The sequence below is a fragment of the Orcinus orca genome, chromosome 5, assembly GCF_937001465.1.
Source record: "Orcinus orca chromosome 5, mOrcOrc1.1, whole genome shotgun sequence".
Classification (NCBI taxonomy): Eukaryota; Metazoa; Chordata; class Mammalia; order Artiodactyla; family Delphinidae; genus Orcinus; species Orcinus orca.
Window position 1 is genome coordinate 62542788 of NC_064563.1, and position 16603 is coordinate 62559390.

At 38.2% G+C, this 16603-nt stretch overlaps 1 pseudogene; it reads right to left on the minus strand.

Annotated features, from left to right (window-relative positions):
• Positions 1–288: 288 nt before the first annotated feature.
• Positions 289–6476, minus strand: LOC101271761 (endothelial differentiation-related factor 1-like; annotated as a pseudogene).
• Between the last annotated feature and the right edge of the window lie 10127 nt (positions 6477–16603).

Here is a 16603-nt window from a genome sequence, read left to right on the forward strand (position 1 = left end):
AAGTATTATTAGCAATTATTCTGTCTTGGATAATATAATCTTAAGCTCACCCAACTGTCTAAATCTTCTGTTTTCTGACAAACACTTCCATCTAAAACTATTTTTCAACATATACTACTTAGATGTTAATAGTTCAATAATATGATTCCCAAAAGATATATGGTTGATCATTACACAAGTCGTATTTCCAGAAAGAAATATTCTATTTGCTGTAGGCAACTTTCTTGCTACAGTCTAGTCATTGCATGACTCGCATAGTTAACTACTGCTTGCCCGTAGAGTTTAAAATAAATGTACCAATGGGCTATGGGGCAACTCCATCTCAAAACATTTAGTGACCACATAGAGATTTGAAGACTGGAATAGCCTTCTAAGAGAGATTACTTATGGTCCACGGATTTTGTGTGGCAACATGACTGGTGCATCTATGTTGTGGATATCATTAAACGATAAAGATGACATTTGTTGTTAAGGCAATTTTAAGCCTCATATCAACAGTTTGTAATCATCATTAACATACAACCCTTCCCACTTTTCCAAAATCTAAAAAATGTACTTATGATTCAAAAATCATTCTTATGAGGTACTCCCAACTTTTCAATTCAGTTTTTTCAGCACTTCTTAATGATTATATAAATATAAAAAGTTCTCCATAGGTTCATCATAGGACAGAATTTATAGAAACTTCTATGTGGGTACCCAATTAATATTCAAAGACATTTCAAATATGCCAAGATTTGTCATGAATTATGCATTGTTTTAGATTTTTATAATCTCCTTACTTTGAAATATGTGTATAAATCTTGCTCTTATTCCTCTAGTTTCTGATATAACATTTTTATTTGAATCATTTTTCTGTTCTAGCTTTTGTCTAAGGAGTAAACAAAGTATGATGATTTGCTAAAATTAGAATGAAGCTATTTATTTATTTATTTATTTATAAGGGCAACAGATGTTTATTAGCTTCTCTACGAGCCAGGATGAAGATGCAGCTCCTCTCCCAGATGGTGGCTGCCCACCCTGTGCGAGGTGGTCCCCCTCCGAGCTCCCTGGAGCCACACCCATGACGGGGCAGACTCCGGGGGAGAGGAAGGCAGCGTTCTGCACCCCACGTGAAGGACGGGGACAGGGAGGAAAATAATCAGGAGAAGCAAACACCTTGCAAGGTTTTGTTTGTGAGTTTGACAGCAGGTACTGGTAAAGGGGGTTCCCGGGCAGGGCTACCGTCCTGTGTTCCGCGTGGCCGCGTGAAGAGACCCACGCTGGCGCTGGTCAAGGGGAACCAGGCAGACAAGATCAGCCGGAATGCACTGATTTCGAGGCTTTGTGTTCATTTCGCCCTCGGCCCCTTCGCGATCGTCTTCCCAATGGCTTTCCCCCAGAGCTTAAGGCCGATGGCTCTCTCGATCTTGCCCAGAACCTGGTTCTTAGGAATGGCCCGGCCACCCTCACAGTCCGCGATGACCTGTGGCTTTTCGTTGATTTTCATCGCCTGGCCCTTCTGCATCAGCCCTTTGCTCTGCCAGCCCTGCGGGATCACCTTGCCCACCTCCAGGGTCACCCGGTCGTGGTGCAGCTCCTCAGTCTCCCGGTCCAGCTTGGCTGTGTTCTTGGTGATCGAATGCTGTTTGTTCTGGCCGGCGGCCCATTTCTTGGAAGTCTCCACATCCTCTCCTCGTCTCTGAGCTGCTAAGATGACCTGCTTGGACTTGGCCTGGGCGGCCGTGGGGCCCTTTTTGCGCAGCACCGTCGCGTGTCCCAGTCACTCTCAGCCACGGCGGGGCAGACTGGGCAGGTGGTCCGTCAGGCGGCTCTTGGGCAGCTGCTGGAGACCCGGCGACACTACGTCCCCTCGTCGCTCGGCCGCTTCCTAGAATGAAGCTTTTTTAAAATTTCAGAATGCCTTAGGTCGCACAAAGTTGTTTTTGTCGTTTTTCTTTATGTGCATAGGTGCCGGTATTGTGTAATGGCATTTTATTTTTTACTTTTTGTGCACAGGATTGTCAAGGGTTTGATCAAATGTATTAAATTTCACATTATTGGACTCCTTTGGTCAGAAAAACAATAGTCTCCATGCCAATATCCAAGCTGACCCAAGCTGATCCTTTAAAAATACAGCATATTATTGCATTTTTGTCCCAACAGCCATCAAATAATGGTAAGGCTTACTTTTTTTTATTATGTTATTTTGGAGACATCTGTTTACCTGCACCTGGAACTCTAGGTAATGTATTTGTGCAAGATATCCCAATAAAAAAGGGGGCAAGGACAATGTCAGATAGAGTGGGAAGAGTATTTTCCAATTTATTATTAATATGATTATTAGCTTCTCATTTAAAAAACACTGCCTTAAAAATCTAGAAACAATAAATGCTGGAGAGGGTGTGGAGAAACGGGAACACTCTTGCACTGCTGGTGGGAATGTGAATTGGTTCAGCCACTATGGAGAACAGTACGGAGGTTCCTTAAAAAACTACAAATAGAACTACCATATGACCCAGCAATCCCACTACTGGGCATATACCCTGAGAAAACCAAAATTCAAAAAGAGTCATGTACCAAAATGTTCATTGCAGCTCTATTTACAATAGCCCAGAGATGGAAACAATCTAAGTGCCCATCATCGGATGAATGGATAAAGAAGATGTGGCACACATATACAATGGAATATTACTCAGCCATAAAAAGAAACGAAATTGAGCTATTTGTAATGAGGTGGATAGACCTAGAGTCTGTCATACAGAATGAAGTAAGTCAGAAAGAAAAAGACAAATACCGTATGCTAACACATATATATGGAATTTAAGAAAAAAAATGTCATGAAGAACCTAGGGGTAAAGCAGGAATAAAGACGCAGACCTCCTAGAGAACGGACTTGAGGTTATGGGGAGGGGGAAGGGTGAGCTGTGACAGGGCGAGAGAGAGTCATGGGCATATACACACTAACAAACGTAGTAAGGTAGATAGCTAGTGGGAAGCAGCCGCATGGCACAGGGATATTGGCTCGGTGTTTTGTGACAGCCTGGAGGGGTGGGATAGGGAGGGTGGGAGGGAGGGAGACGTAAGAGGGAAGACATATGGGAACATATGTTTATGTATGACTGATTCACTTTGTTATAAAGCAGAGACTAACACACCATTGTGAAGCAATTATACCCCAATAAAGATGTTAAAAAAAAACAAAAAAAAACAAAAAAAAAACACTGCCTTAATAATATTTGCTGCCATGCTACCATTCAAAGAAACACTTGCAGTGTCCATATTTTGGCAAGAGAATATGAAAAAATCATCTGTCTGGGAAACTATTTGAACAGTATCTCCCATAACATAATTTTTAACTTTTTGTTCTATTTAATCAACGCTGAAATAGATGAACCTCTATTTCATTTTCTCATTTTTGGACTCATTAATAGATCAAAGAAATTAGAGATGGTTTGATTAAACCATTATTCTGCCTGAAAAAGATAATATCTCTGGTGAATTTTAAAAAATCATTAGAATTTGGCAAACTGGATTTTAAAAAATTATAGGCTTTTGTATATAGAAAAAATCCAATTAATTTGATCACAGAGTAATTGTGAGAGATACATTATGCAGATATATTTTTGTAAGATAATTTTTTGTTTTGCTTATATGAATGTTTCACTTAAACTGATTGTCTATCCTTAAGTCACCTCTGTTTCACCCTTTCTGTTGCTTTCCGATAGTATATGACCATTTATCTAAAACTTAAACTGCTTAAAGGCAAGAAGCCATAGTAAAACCACAGACAAAATTTATCTCTTCTAGTTCCTAAATGTCATCCAAATCGTACAGGTATACATTTCCAGTTAACAGGTGAAGGAGTATTCTTCAGATTCTGCTCTCCACCTCTCCATTCTAGTAGATCCTTTGTCAAAATCCATTTCCCCTGTCACGCTTTGCCTCGTTACTCTTGGCTTCCACTCTCCCCCATTTTGATCTTTTCTCATCTTTACAGATAAAGACTCCCAGACTTAAAGAGGTTTAAATAACTTGCCCAAAGTCACAATACTAGTAAATGTTGACACCAATCTGTCCGACACCTAAACTCTTATTCTTTCTACTATTTCAAAAACTACTCCAGAAAGAGGGATTCCACGTACATTTGCATGTTGACTATGAAAAGTAAATATGTTAGAACAATGCTTCTCAAACTTTAATGTACATACAAATAAACTAGAGATCTTGTTAAAATGCATATTCTGGGGCTTCCCTGGTGGCGCAGTGGTTGAGAGTCCGCCTGCCGATGCAGGGGCCGCAGGTTCGTGCCCTGGTCCGGGAAGATCCCACATGCTGCAGAGCGGCTGGGCCCGTAAGCCATGGCTGCTGAGCCTGCGCGTCTGGAGCCTGTGCTCCGCAACGGGAGAGGCCACGACAGTGAGAGGCCCGCGTACCGCAAAAAAACAAAAACAAACAAACAAAAAAACAACAAAAAAAAATGCATATTCTGATTCAGGAGGTCTGGGGTAGGGCCTGACCTTCTGTATTTCTCACTAGCTCCAAGGGGATGCTGAGACTGCCACATTTTCAGTAGGAAGGGCTTGTAAGACCTAGCAGAAGTTGGATGTTGTTAATAAAGCTACTATTGGATTTTGTTCACTACTTTTCTTACAAACACTCCACAGTTTTTAGTGTATATTATCTTACTCATTCTTAATTTTTTTTTTTTTTTTTTTTTTTTTTTTGCCATATGCGGGCCTCTCACTGTTGTGGCCTCTCCCGTTGCGGAGCACAGGCTCCGGATGTGCAGGCTCAGCGGCCATGGCTCACAGGCCCAGCCACTCCGTGGTATGTGGGATCTTCCCGGACTGGGGCACGAGCCCGTGTCCCCTGCATCAGCAGGTGGACTCTCAACCACTACGCCACCAGGGAAGCCCCTTAAATATTTTTAAGTGATGATCACAAGTCAAATATTTTGAATTTATTGTTATAATAAAATAAATTAATAATCAGGATTATTAGCTAATCTGTCAGTTCCTCATGTCCTTTTTCTTTTGCAGTGGAACTGGTGAAGCCATCATGAATAAAATAAATGAATTGAATATGATCTACTCCATTCTCTTGAGGCCATTTTCTCAAGAGAGACAATGGGAATTATGTGGACAATTTTGAACATGTGCTGTCTCCTGCCCCTTCCAACATTTTTATCAAGGTGAAAACAGGTACAAGGAATGTGACAAACAGCCTTAAAGTAGATGCAAATCACCACGGGGTGGACGGAAGAACAGATATGACAATAGGGAAAGGGGTGTTCTCAAAGAAGCACAGGGATTGGGGCAGAGCTTCAAGAACCAGACAAACCTAAGTTGGAACCATGGCTTGCCTCCTACTGAGCATATGACTTTGGGCAAGTCATTTATCCTTGCTAAGCTTAGTTTTCTAATTGGCAAACATCTACCTTGCAATGTTATTGTCATAACAGAATGATGGATATAAAAGAACCTGACACATAGTAGGCAAGACGCAAATTGATATCCTTTTCATATTTGCATGAAGGTGAGCTGCTAAGTGTAGATTTTAGGCATACAGGCTTGAGGGGGTCTTCCCAGCTTTTTCTTTCTTGTCCCTTCTCTGGAGTTTCTGTTCAGTTGTCCTCAGCACCAAACAGTATCAGAGAATGAGGTCTAGCGGAATTAATCCAATCCCAGACAAGGCACTCTCGGTGATATCTGGGTCACTCAACATCTCACTTATGTTTGCACATACATTATAATACTATGGGTCATAAATATTTTACCAATTAATGCAGTTGGGACTAGGCCCATCCCTATAGTCATTAAATCAAGCCTGCTTGGTTTGGTCAGAAAGCGTTACTTGACATACTTGTGCAGAATAAATCTTGCATGTGTTTTTGATGCAGAGAGAATCCAGAAAGTTTAAATAATGAGTAATTAAGATTCTGAAAATAATGAATTCCACCATTTTTAAAGCAGATCCTTCGGTGAATTTCTGTTAGCATTTGACATTTAGATCTTTAGTCCTACTTAGCACAAACCACGTTTCTCAGCACCAGCCTCCTCTCCCAAATCTCTGATAACTAAAGGTAGTCCTTTCGAGCTATTCTGGACACCATTTTAACTGATTAGTAATGAGGCATGAAGAGCAGGGTGGAAGTAGGAAGTTAGGTCTAGGAGTCATCAGTATGCTCACCAAAACAGCAAAGTGATTTGAATTTTCCTATCTGGATGCTATTTCAGGAGACAATGGGAATGTATTTTAGCCTCTGGATTAATGGGTTTGGGGTGGAATAACCTTTCTGGGAAGATATATTCATCTCTATAGTTAAGATGGCACTACGGTCCGTTTTAGAACTTACTGTCTGTGGATAAAGCAGGTGCTTCTGGGTGTCCAATAGCTGAGAAAATACAATATCACTAAACAGATTTCCTACTTCTAATTCATTGATTTCTCCACTTCCTTTATAGCCATTATTCTCTACCTTCCTTCACTTCCATGGTTATCTAGCTTGGATTCTGCAGTCAAATATCACAATTAGTCCCTGACCCTAACCTCTGCAACACATCTCCCTGAAAAAACCCCATCCTGAATGAACCCATCACTCATCTTTGCTGAGCCTTCACCAGAGCAACTAAGTAGATGGCAGAGAAAAACTACACCGCCAGGCAGACTTATATTGTTCATTTGCCTCACCTGAGTCCTTGACACTGCCCAGAAATCTCTTCTTCCAATAAACTTGATCTTCCATCCACAGTAACTACCAGTTCATACCTTCTCTATTCTTCTCTGACCTCCCATCCCCTCCTCTCATCATTGCCATTTTTTGCTAATGACACAGCATAAGACATGCTAGAGAAAATAGAAGTTATTGGTTATTCTGGATCTGTCTGTGAGGCTGTTCCTGAATGAAACTGACATTTGAGTTGGTAGACAGAGTAAAGCAGATTGCCTTCTGCAATGTGGGTTGGCATCATTCAATCCATTGAGGGCCTGAACAGAGAACAAAAGGTGAAGTAATAGTATTTGCTCTCTGATTGATAGAGTTGGGACATTATTCTTCTCCTGCCTTCAGACTTGGACATGGGCTGGAACTTATACCATTATCTCCACTTGGTCTCCAGCCAATTCCTTACAATAAATCTCTATCTATCTATCTATCCTATTATCATATATTATGTAAATATTTTACAAATAAAATATTGGTTCTGTTTTTCTGGAGAACCCAAAATAATACAAGCACCTAGCAGATATTCATGGACTCAGAGATAAAAGGGAACTTAGAAACAATTTTACCTCTCAAACCAGTTCTTGCAACATGATAGCCATCTGAGTGAGTTCTTACAATTTGAGACAGATTGTATAAAGTCAGTGTTTGACACTGAAACAAAGGTTCTTGGGAATTTTGTGTGTAATGTTTCATATATGCATTTACATATATGTATCTGTACATTTCTCCATTGAGAAGCTGCTAGGCTTTCATCAGTTTCTTTTTAAAAACTTTTTATTATGAAAAATTTTAAACATATACAAATGTGGAGAGAATAGTATTATAAACCTTCATGTATTCATCACCCAGATTCAACAATATTAACTGATGACCGATACTACTTCATCCTCACCCCCTCCCACTATTTTGAAACAAGTCCCAGACATCATATGATTTTATGAATAAATGCCAAACAGTTAATTTACAAATACATTTTTAGGACATAATCCTCTACTGATTTGAAGATTGCCTGTATTTACACCTTGAGTTGACTAATGTATTTATTAATTTTCTATTCTCTTTTCCTTATGGACATTCTTCCATGTATGGGAAAGAAAAAATCTCTCTGCCAACTACTTAATCATATTTTTCTATTTATGTAGACTATTTTGAGTAGAGAGTCAAATTTTGGTTCTGTTACTAAGTATGTGACTTTGGGCAAGATTTTAGCTGTCTCTTTTGCATCTGTAAAATGCAAAAATGCTTGAGGATTGTGCCTGTGACATGGCACTCATAATGTTGGCTATTATTATTATTTACTATGACAACTAGAGCTAGAATATGCAGGTGAAAGTGATGGCATCTTTAGAGCTAGAAAATGCAGGTGAAAGTGATGGCATCTGTAATTCTTGTAGTGACTCTAAGAGTCAAGTATATAGCAGATGCTCAGAAAATGTCACCAAGAAGCAAATAATTCACCTTTTCCTCTTTTCATCTTAGAGAATGCCAAGTTTCCTTGTGTGCCCTTATAATAGCTTTCTCCCATGCCAAGGGGATAACAGGGCAGACTGATCCCCTCTAATGGCACACAGAGTCTCACACGTCTGGTGATAAATAATGAAGCAACATAATGGATTCTGCCTGTAGTCAATTATCTCAGGTCCCTGTTTCTTAGTCTTCCAATGGGCCCTCAGTAGGGACTTATGTAGCCACAGAAACAAGAGCAAAATTGAGAAATAAAGAAAAAACAATTCCATCTGTCAAACTGATGATGGATGCTATCCAAACCTGTGAACAAAACCTTAAGTGCTAATTCTATGCACTGCTGATGCCTTTAATTATGTGAGTTTGACAGATGGAAAGATCATTATGCAGTTTTTATTTAAGAAGCTCTTGCAACTGTAGTTTTTATGCAAGGGTAATCAGTCACATTAAAGAATTTGCCAGAAAGTAAACTCTACCTTATTTATAGCTTACTAGGTCCTAATTATGCTTCATAAATGGACAGTCATATAATAAGGCAAACACAAAATATACAGGACTGCAAATTACTACACAGCAGTTACATGTCAGAACAGGCAGCTATTTCAAACCATATAATACTTTCCTGGCAATATGCAGCAAACACACTCCAGATAATACCTTGTTGAAGCAGAATTCCAAAGATCTGAAATGATGTTTTTCCTCAGTCTTGGTTTCAGCAAGACCTTCAGAAAGTTACTGAATAATCATTGTTTGCCATATATATATATATATATATATATATACACAAACACATATATATACACACACACATATATATTATATATATACTCATATATACATATATGCATATTCATTCCTCTTTGTGTAGTCCATGTCTATATGGCTTTATCTGACTGCAAGGATTTTCCATTCCCACCTGCTAGTTCTCTAAAGTATTGCCTTTAGGGTCACCTGCATTGGTGTCTTACTTATCCCTGAGTTACATCATCTTATGATATTTTATTTTCTTTCCTCTTGTATTCTTAACTTGGTGGGAATTTTACTCACCTCCTCCCTAATCTCCTTATCATGGCCTTCTTCTAAAGAGGAGATCTAGAAATCCAGAACCTGGAGGGGACCCTGGATGTATAATCTCTGGGTGATCACTGAATGGTTAGAGGTGTCCTATCTTTTTTGGTTCCATAGCTACCTCTCAATCCAAACTTTCATCTTCAAGCTATTGCAGTTCCATGGCTGTGGTTTCCTCACTCCTCTCCCCTCCTGACTTAACCTGCATGCTCTTGAAAGATGGATCTTCTTAAAGCATGATCCTCACACATTCCCCCTGTTCAAGAGCCTTCAGTGGATCTCTTACCTCTAGAAAAAAACCCAAAGCCTGGCATTCTAACTCTTCTTGACCTAGCCCCAGTCAACCTTTCTATTCTTGTCCCTCTGCTTATTAATGTATACCTTCTGCTCTAACTATAGTGGACTGTTTAACATTCCCTGGCTTCTCTCTTCTAATCTTCTATCCCTTTACACATTCTCATTGTTCTGCTTTAAACACCTTTTCAAATCATCTTTGCTTCTTTGAACCCTAGACTTCCTTTCTGGTTGAGGCAGGAGAACTCTTCCAATGTGTTCACCCTCAATGCAGTTTCAAACACTGGCCATGTATATGGATATTATATTCATTTGGTATTTGGAATATTCCAAATATTATTCTTCCTTTTTTATATTTCAGGTTTTTCCCTTTGCAAACAGCCTGTTAGTTTTTTGAGGGCAGAAACCACATATACACCTTGTTAAATTATAAGCTACTAGAATTTGGGACTCGGACAGGTAAAACATGAGTGTAAAGAACATGAGGATTAGCCTCAAACAGATTAAAACTTTGACCCTGGCACTTGCTACCTGTGTGCCACTGGATGAGTTATCTAAACTCTGTGAACCCCAGTTCCTTCACCTATAAAATAGGGATAACAGTATTCTATCTTAGAGGGTTGGTGTAAGAGGCAAATGGCATAATAAATTAAACATGCCCAGTAAATTATAGCTATTTGGATATTAAATTTGTCTTGTATCTTCAATGCTGAGCACAGTGACTGGCAACTAGTTGGCATTTAATAAACATTAATTGAATTAAACTGCATTTATGTTCATAGCATTTATCTCAGGCTACTACCACTCTTGATGTAAATAATGTTTCCAACTTAGTTGAGTTCCTTAAAATCAAGCATAACTACTGTTTTGAACTTGTCAATATAAAAAATAGTATTATAAACTTTTATGTCAATAAAATAAAAATATCTTCAGTTATGAACATCTGGATTTCAGTTGAAGGTAAACCTTTCTGTGGTTTAAATGATGGGGAAGCTTCTTGGCAATCAAGTTAACATGTACCTGCCAACACTGTGAATTGGATACAATAGATACAAGTGAATCACCTAAATTTCAGTAAAAGAAATAGCTGGTCAGTATAAAAGAAAGTATTAGAGAGAAAAGAATGGAAAAGGAGGAAAAGATCCTCAGAACTCGGGGAGGGAGGTTGGTGTGATGGAGACAACAAAGACAGAGGATACCACTACTAGTTTTATTTTTTGCCTCAAACTAACCTTTCACTTCAGACTTGTATTTGTAAATTGAGGCAGTTGGAATAAACTATAATTTCATACACTTTGTCATTTTTAAACTATCTTGAAGATTTTTTGCCATAACTAGGTACTATGTGAGCTATTATTTACTTAATATTTCTTTAAATCGATTGACCTTTATTTTACTAAAATAAATTTATTATAAAAATAAATGACATATTACAACCTGGAAAACCAGAATCGGTTGCCATAATAAAAGATAATGATGAAAATAAACAAAACCAGAGCTATCTTACAAAAAGAACTCATGAAATAAAGCTTCCTACTGAAAGATTTGAGACTGAATTTGACCTTTCCTTCATAAAAAGGGGGACTATCAAGTATTAAGGAGATGTTAAGGAAAAATAGCACAAACATCAGATCCCCTTTTTCATGTAATCCAAATATACTGAAAGAAAATTGAAAAGAAAATGACTTCCTTACTTGATGACTCATTGTTATTAGTTGCCATGCCCCAACACTATCAGACTCTGGACTCTCAGCAACAGTATGAACCCTCACTAGGTATTCTAGCTATACAGATTGAATCTAAACATTCAGTCATATTTAACATGTGGCAAACAAAGCAGGAGTGAAAAGTTTATACCAAAGGTTATAGCCCAGGGTATACTATGACAAAATACTTATCGCTACATTGTAGTTTTGTATTCTACTGATAATTTCATCTGACAGTTTTAAACTATTGATGTGTTTGCAGAATATCAGAACAGTCTCAGTAATCAATCAGGAAACAATCAAAGTACCTACCTTTGAAGCCTGATTAACCTCACACAAAACAACGAAATACATTATCTCAATTGATAATCTGGGGGTAAGAAGGAATGGGTATCAACTTTTGAATGAATCAGAGTAAGTTCAGTCCAAAATTGTTACCCTCTAAATCTATGGTTTTCAGAAAAATTATTTAATCTCAATTATTTCTGAAGGTGGTCTTTTTTTAATTTTTTAACATCTTTATTGGAGTATAATTGCTTTACAATGGTGTGTTAGTTTCTGCTTTATAACAAGGTGAATCAGCTATACGTATACATATATCCCCATATCCACTCCCTCTTGTGTCTCCCTCCCACACTCCCTATCCCACCCCTCAACGCAGTCACAAAACACCAAGCTGATCTCCCTGTGCTATGCAGCTGCTTCCCACAGTTATCTATTTTACATTTGGCAGTGTATATATGTCCATGCCACTCTCTCACTTCATGCCAGCTTACCCTTCCCCCTCCCCGTGTCCTCAAGTCCATTCTCTACGTCTGTGTTTTTATTCCTGTCCTGTTACTAGGTTCCTCATAACCATTTTTTTTTAGATGCCATATATATGTGTTAGCATACAGTATTTGTTTTTCTCTTTCTGACTTACTTCACTCTGTGTGACAGACTCTAGGTCCATCCACCTCACTACAAATAACTCAATTTAATTTCTTTTCATGTCTGAGTAATATTCCATTGTATATATGAGCCACATCTTCTTTATCCATTCATCTGTTGATGGACACTTAGGTTGCTTCCATGTCCTGGCTATTGTAAACAGAGCTGCAATGAACATTTTGGTACATGACTCTTTTTGAATTATGGTTTTCTCAGGGTATATGCCCAGTATATTGCTGGGTCGTATGGTAGTTCTATTTGTAGTTTTTTAAGGAACCTCCATACTGTTCTCCATAGTGGCTGTATCAATTTACATTCCCACCAACAGTGCAAGAGGGTTACCTTCTCTCCACACCCTCTCCAACATTTATTCTTTGTAGACTTTTTGATGATGGCCATTCTGACTGGTGTGAGGTGATACCTCATTGTAGTTTTAATTTGCATTTCTCTAATGATTAGTAATGCTGAGCATTCTTTCAAGTGTTTGTTGGCAATCTGTATGTCTTCTTTGGAGAAATGTCTATTTAAGTCTTCTGCCCATTTTTAGATGGAGTTGTTTGTTTTTTTTGTTATTGAGCTGCATGAGCTGCTTGTAAATTTTGGAGATTAAACCTTTGTCAGTTGCTTCATTTGCAGATATTTTCTCCCATTCTGAGGGATGTCTTTTCATCTTGTTTATGGTTTCCTTTGCTGTGCAAAAGCTTTTCAGTTTCATTTGATCCCATTTATTTTTGTTTTTATTTCCATTTCTCTAGGAGGTGGGTCAAAAAGGATCTTGTTGTGATTTATGTCATAGAGTGTTCTGCCTATGTTTTCCTCTAAGAGTTTTATAGCGTCTGGCCGTACACTTAGGTCTTTAATCCATTTTGAGTTTATTGTTGTGTATGGTATTAGGGAGTGTTCTAATTTCATTCTTTTATATGTAGCTGTCCAGTTTTCCCAGCACCACCTATTGAAGAGGCTGTCTTTTATCCATTATATATTCTTGCCTCCTTTATCAAAAATAAGGTGAACATATGTGCGTGGGTTTATCTCTGGGCTTTCTATACTGTTCCATTGATCTATGTTTCTGTTTTTGTGCCAGTACCATACTGTCTTGATTACTGTAGCTTTGTAGTATAGTCTGAAGTCTGGGAGCCTGATTCCTCTGGCTCCCTTTTTCTTTCTCAACATTGTCTTCGCTATTCAGGGTCTTTTGTGTTTCCATACAAACTAAAAGTTTTTGTTCTAGTTCTGTTAAAAATGCCATTGGTAGTGTGATTGGGATTGCACTGAATCTGTAGATTGCTTTGGGTAGTATAGCCATTTTCACAGTGTTGATTCTTCCAATCCAAGAAAATGGTATATCTCTCCATCTGTTTGTATCATCTTTAATTTCTTTCATCAGTGTCTTATAGTTTTCTGCATACAGGTCTTTTGTCTCCTTAGGTAGGTTTATTCCTAGGTATTTTATTCTTTTTGTTGCAATGGTAAATGGGAGTGTTTCCTTAATTTCTCTTGCAGATTTTTCATCATTAGTGTATAGGAATGCAAGATATTTCTGTGCATTAATTTTGTATCCTGCTACTTTACCAAATTCATTGATTAGCTCTAGTAGTTTTCTGGGAGTGTCTTTAGGATTCTCTAAGTATAGTATCATGTCATCTGAAAACAGTGACAGCTTTACTTCTTCTTTTCTGATTTGGATTCCTTTTATTTCTTTTCCTTCTACGATTGCTGTGGCTAAAACTTCCAAAGCTATGTTGAATAATAGTGGTGAGAGTGGGCAACTTTGTCTTGTTCCTGATCCTGGAGGAAACGGTTTCAGTTTTTCACCACTGAGAACAATGTTGGCTGTGGGTGTATAATATATGGTCTTTATTATGTTGAGGTAAGTTTCCTCTATGCCTACTTTCTGGAGGGTTTTTATCATCAATGGGTGTTGAATTTCTTTGAAAGATTTTTCTGCATCTATTGAGATGATCATATGGTTTCTCTCCTTCAATTTATTAATATAGTTTATCACATTGATTGATTTGCGTATATTGCAGAATCCTTGCATTCCTGGGATAAACCCCACTTGATCATGGTTTGTGATCCTTTTAATGTGATGATGGATTCTGTTTGCTAGTATTTGTTGAGGATTTTTGCATCTATGTTCATCAGTGATGTTGGCCTGTAGTCTTCTTCCTTTGTGACTTCTTTTTCTGGTTTTTGTTATCAGGGTGATGGCGGCCTCATAGAATGAGTTTGGGAGTGTTCCTCCCTCTGCTATATTTTGGAAGGGTTTGAGAAGGATAGGTGTTTGCTCTTCTCTAAATGTTTGATAGAATTCACCTATGAAGCCATCTAGTCCTGGACTTCTGTTTGTTGGAAGATTTTTTTTTTCACACACACACTGTATTTTATTTTTACAAGAGATAAACTGACACCAAGCATTGTAAATGGATGACCACAACAAAAGCAACAGTGATTGCAATTACCAAACACGAAACACACTCATACTATGTCATAGTATTGACATTCAGTCCAGGTGTTGGAAGATTTTTATTCACAGTCTCAATTTCAGTCCTTGTGATTGGTCTGTTTATATTTTCTATTTCTTCCTGGTTCAGTCTTGGAAGGTTGTGCTTTTCTAAGGATTTGTCCATTCTTTCCAGGTTGTCCATTTTATTGGCATATAGTTGCTTGTAGTAATCTCTCATGATCCTTTGTATTTCTGCAGTGTCAGTTCTCCTTTTTCATTTCTAATTCTATTGATTTCAGTCTTCTCCACTTTTTTCTTGATTAGTCAGCTAATGTTTTCTCAATTTTGTTTATCTTCTCAAAGAACCAGCTTTTAGTTTTACTGATTTTTTTTATTGTTTCCTTCATTTCTTTTTCATTTATTTCTGATCTTATCCTTATTTTTTCTTTCCTTCTAACTTTGATGTTGTTTTTGTTCCTCTTTCCCTAATTGCTTTAGGTGTAAGTTTAGGTTGTTTATTTGAGATGTTTTTTCTTTCTTGAGGTAGGATTGAATTGCTATAAACTTCCCTCTTAGAACTGCTTTTGCTGTATCCCCTAGGTTTTGGGTGGTCATGTTTTCAGTGTCCTTTGTTTGTAGGTATTTTTTGATTGCCTCTTTGATTTCTTTAGTGATCTCTTGGTTATTAAGTTCTGTATTGTTTAGCCTTCATTTGTTTGTATTTTATACAGATTTTTTCCCATAATTGATATCTAGTCTCATAGTGCTGTGGTCAAAATGATACTAGATATGATTTCAATTTTCTTAAATTTACCACGGCTTGATTTGTGACCCAAGGTATGTTCTATCCTGGAGAATGTGCCATGAGCACTTGAAAAGAAAGTGTATTCTGTTGTTTTTGGATAGAATGTCCTATGAATATCAATTAAGTCCATCTTGTTTAATGGATAATTTAAACCTTGTGTTTCCTTATTTCTTTTCATTTTGGATGAAAATGAAAATTATAGTTTTCATGAAATGAAAAATTATAGTTTTCAACTATAATCTCTTCAAATATTTTTTCAGGCCTTCTCTTTTTCTCTTCTTCTTATGGGACCTCTATAATTCAAATGTTGGTGCATTTAATGTTGTCCCAGATGTCTCTGAGACTGTCCCCAATTCCTTTCATTCTTTTTTCTTTGTTTGGCTCTGCAGTAGTTATTTCCACAATTTTATCTTCCCGGTCACTTACCCATTCTTCCGCCTCAGTTATTCTGCTATTGTTTCCTTCTAGAGAATATTTAATTTCATTTATTGTGTTGTTCATCATTGTTTGTTAGCTGTTTAGTTCTTCTAGGTGCGTGTTAAACGTTTCTTGTATTTTCTCCATTCTGTTTCCAAGGTTTTGGATCATCTTTACTATCATTACTCTGAATTCTTTTTCAGGTAGACTGTCTATTTCCTCTTCATTTGTTTGGTCTGATGGGTTTTTACCTTGCTCCTTCATCTGCTGTGTGTTTCTCTATCTTCTCATTTTGCTTAACTTACTGTGTTTGGGGTCTCCTTTTCGCAGGCTGCAGGTTCGCAGTTCCCATTGTTTTTTCATGTCTGCCCCCATTGGCTAAGGTTGGTTCAGTGGGTTGTGCAGGCTTCCTGGTGGAGGGGACTGGTGCCTGTGTTCTGGAGGATGAGGCTGGGTCTTGTCTTTCTGCTGTGCAGGACTGCGTCTGGTTGTGTTTTGTTGTGTTTGTGACCTTATTATGATTTTAGGCAGCCTCTCTGCTGATGGGTGAGGTTGTGTTCCTGTCTTACTAGCTGTTTGGCACAGGATGTCCAGCACTGTAGCTTGCTGGTCATTGAGTGGAGCTGGGTCTTAGCATTGAGATGGAGATCTCTGGGAGTGCTTTCGCCGTTTGACATTACATGCAGCCGGGAGGTTCTGGTGGTCCAATGTCCTAAACTCGGCTCTCCCACCTCAGAGGCACAGGCACAGGCCCAACACACGCCTGG